The sequence below is a fragment of the Hevea brasiliensis genome, chromosome 12, assembly GCF_030052815.1.
Source record: "Hevea brasiliensis isolate MT/VB/25A 57/8 chromosome 12, ASM3005281v1, whole genome shotgun sequence".
NCBI classification, from domain to species: Eukaryota; Viridiplantae; Streptophyta; class Magnoliopsida; order Malpighiales; family Euphorbiaceae; genus Hevea; species Hevea brasiliensis.
In genome coordinates this window covers 87,617,261-87,621,671 of record NC_079504.1, presented here as the reverse complement: position 1 = coordinate 87,621,671, position 4,411 = coordinate 87,617,261, and positions in this window count along the sequence as shown.

Below are 4,411 nucleotides of genomic sequence, written 5' to 3'. Positions count from 1 at the left end.
CACTTATAAAAGTAAGAAAATTGTTTTAAAATCCCTTGTAGGGTACTTAATGAGTTATCGGTAGGTGAAGTTCGGTAGCTCATTAGGTATTCTACAGGATCATGTTATGCCTTACAGATGGGTAAGGTGTGACATGTAGTTCCAGACATCCTGACTTGTCCGGACCGACATTAGGTCACCGGAGTAGTCGAATTTATGGACTACGTAAAGTGAGGGCGTTACATGTCAACTGTGGTTTCAAATTATTTTTAAAACAATTTCTATTTACAAAAGTGTTTACAAACCATTAACATATTTAATCATTATAAATTCATACTCAAGGTTGGCAACACATCAAACTTAAAATTTACAATTCTCAAAACCCATGCAATAAATCCTTAAAGGCATAAGAAAATTTACATTTAATTTATACAATTTCATTCAACAAGTTAAAATTATAAACACAACAAAAATCATAAATCATACAATAAATTTATTTAAATCAATTTGGAAGTGAAAAATAACAAAAGAGTTAGTTGTGCACAAACCTCTTATCTAGAGTTGTCTTGGTTTCATTTCTCCTCCTTCCTTGAAGGGCTCCTTTCCCACTAAAATACATAACTAGAGTGTTTCAATATCTATTCAATTTATTTCTAATTAATAAATTCAATAATTAAATTTTATACACTTAATTTACCCTATAAAATTGAGTCTTTTGTACTTAGTATAATTGTGGTTACTATTTATTTGACCATTTGGTCAAAATATTGACTTTTTCATACTAATTAGATATGCTAATTCTAATTACATCCATATACCACATTTTGAGTCATATTTTTGTTGGCATTGATTGCCAAATTCAATTCAAAGCCTATTAGGGTTAAATCTCAAAATTTCAGTTTTGGGTCACTTATTTGTACTGTTCCATTGGTCTATCTACAGTAGAAATTTGGCTAAGTGTCCTTCATCAAAGTTGTTTCTTGTTGTCTTTTCTTTAATTCTCTTTTTGAATCACTCCATTTGGAGTTTTTTAGCCCAAGATATGGCCATTTGAACATGACTGGCCAGATTGGTTTAACCCAGATTTTCTGGGCACCTAAGTGGTTCTGGCAATTTTGGACCATTAATTTTGGGTGGCAAAATGACTTAGTTATGAATAGAATTTGGATTGGTGTTCTTCATGAAAGTTGTAGGGCTATGTCTCTGCTTTCTACTAGTAAAAATTCAGGTCATTTGGACCTTCCTAGACCAACTTATGGTCATTTACATAACTACTATTTATTTAGTTATTTTTGTACAGGTCAGTGTGCCCTAATCTGGATTTGGCCTAATTGTTCACTAAGTTATGGTCATTTTCTAGGCATGATTCCTCAATGAAAAATGTGCCATTTTGTGTCTAGTTTCATTCTCAATTGGCCTCACACCAATTGGGTTGGTAAATGTAACACCCTTGACCCGTCTACAGAATAGCCGAGCAAGGTGTGCTACACGGCGTGCCGGAACACCTAGTCTATGATTATTTCATTTCCTAAGCTCAATTTGATTTTAAGAAGTCTTTTATGTAATATTCATATCATACTGATACTATTTTCATACTTTGATAAAATCAGTGTTTCAAGATTGGTAATAAAAATTTGGCAAGGTGCCGTCTGTATTTCGGACAAACTGTCCTTCCAAACCTGTTGAAAACAGTTTAATATGATAATATCAAAATCTCAAATATTTCACAATCTTTATTTCTTAGTAAAGTCAATAGACTTTTACAGTCATTAAACAGTTTCATAATAGAGTCCATAATAATTCAAATATATTCAGAAAATCTTCATATTATTTAATATGTACAAAATATTACAAACTTTAGAGCTTTCATAACATTACAAAATACAAGGCCGAATATCAAAAATACAACAAAAGTACAAAATACAAGATATCCTAAGTCCTACCATGTATGCAATGCAGTGCAGATGACTCGGACTCCTGTGCAGATCTGATGTCTCACCCGGTCGTAGGTCTGCTGGGCTCCCCAGCTGTGTCTCTAATAACTACGCGTTACAAAAGCAACGCGCTAAGCAAATTTGCTTAGTGGTGCCAAATATAAAGAAATATACATTAAAATAAAGTAAATAAAGTGTTTACGAATTTTTGGTGGTGCTGTATGTTAGTAGACTGGATTTAGGTATTTGAATTTAATAGTACTTGAATTACTGCCCGTGTAGCCTGTATACTGACCAGACTGCATAAACGGATATACTGGCATTGGGTACCTAGTACCTCTGGCCGTCACACCATCGGTCACAAAGTGTCTCCCAGTGCGCAAATAGCATGGCTAAAAAGCCATTTAGTCAATTTGGTGATAAGCCAAAAATAAATACACAATATGTATAGCCGTAGGCTATTAAAGTCACAGTGCGGCATAATAAGCCGTAAAAACACAGTATGGCATGAAGCCATTTACAGAACAACTGTCAGAATCCTATTGGCATGCCAACTTATCCAAACTAGTCAACTAGGCAAACTAGGGCACATTATAAATTAATTGTTCAATTCATCAATTTTTAGAGTTTACTAGCTATTATGTAATTCATAAGTCAATGCATATATTGACATTTTTTTAGGTACTATGGATAAGTTGTTTCTAGTAACAACATGTCACATATTTTAATTTAATATGCTGCCAATATAGTGCAATTTACCATTTTTATAAGTTGGTATTCATTGCCAAAGTGCTTCAAGCATCATTGTATGTAAATGTCAAATTCTCAATTTTTGGTGTGCTAGATTGGTCTAGCTTAAAGTCCTATTTCTCTTAGTTTTTAGCTTCTGGTCAAAGAAGTAAAATTGTAGCTCTATGTCTTATTGCATGCAGGCCAAAATTTCAGGTCCTTCTGAGTTGTATAGACCAAGATATGGTCAATTTACTAAAGCTGGACAGATTGCACCTTTAGTGCAAAATTTGGTCAATTTTAGGTCACTTTTAGTTCTGGCAGTTTTGGTATCTGAAATTATGCAAGCTATTTGACTTGGTTTTGGCAATTTCTAGGCTTTGGTGCCTTCATAAGAATTGTAGCTGTATGTCTAAGCTATCCATGGTAAAAATTTCAGGTCAATTGGACCTGTTTTGAGTGAGTTATGGTCATCCTAATAACTACTATTCATATAGTCAAAAATCTGGGTTGCAAGGTTGCTATTCCGGATTTGGTCATTTTTAAGGTCAATTTCTAGGCAGAATTTTGGCAACATTTCTACATGAAAGTTGGCCTATTTGGTGTCTAGTTTCACCTCCCATTGGCCTCATACCAATTGGGTTCACAGTTTGGCACTTATGACCTAATTTAGGTACTGCCTTCAACACACAACCTGCACAAAGCACATATACTTCCAATTTGATATTCCTTCTCCTCCTCATTACTTCAATATTCAATCAATGACACTTCCATATATATATTGTACACAATTCCAGTAACAATTTTGGGCAGAACATTCAAGTGCTCAATGCACACAATTCACCATTAAGTTCAACATTCACTTCCACCAAAATTCAACATATCTCAATGCCAATATTACACATACACTTCAACATAATCATACTTCAATATCACTTACACATGCTGCCCACAATTTAACACTAGCATATTTCATTAATAAACTATATATTCACACACAAATTCATGATTTAATAGGCTGCCAAACATGGCAGTTTGCCCAAAGCATTAAGGTTCCATTTCACACCCTTAATTCAAGCACTACATGCACATACTTAGATTTTAACTTACTACATCCTCCATTTGAGTTAATCAACCATAATTTCCATCCATTAGAGGTAAGAAAAACTCAAATACAACACATAATCATGGCTGCCGAAAATGGACCATTTCATTTCTCAAGATTTTCTTCATTTCTCTTCACCAAAATACTCACCTCAACCTAAACACAAGGTTTACTAAAGCAAGGGAGAGGTTTTGGAAACTTACCACTTTTGAAGCTCATCAAAACTTCACCAAATCTTGTTTTTCTTGTTGCCAATATCTTCCCCAAGGTGAGTATGCAAGGTTTAATGAAGGAACCAAGTGGAAATAATGGCTAAATCAATGGTGCATGGTGATAGAGCTCATTTGAACATGGTGGACTTCAATGGAGTTCTCTCGGCTGGTTATTTCTCAAGGTTGGAGATGATGGTTTTTGTCCACAAATGACTTGTATAGCTGTCCCAAATTAGGAGTTAGTGGAGCACTAGGTAATAGTTTAATAGTTAATTAGTTAAAGTTCCACTATTTGCACATCTAGCTAAATTCTTTTACTATTTACATATTGTATCCCATTTTAATTTTTCATGGCATTTCCTAAGTGCAATATCATTTATTTTTAATAGACATTGAGGTCAAAAGGAAACTATAGGGGTCAAATGACCAAAATGCCCCACTTCGGGTTATAT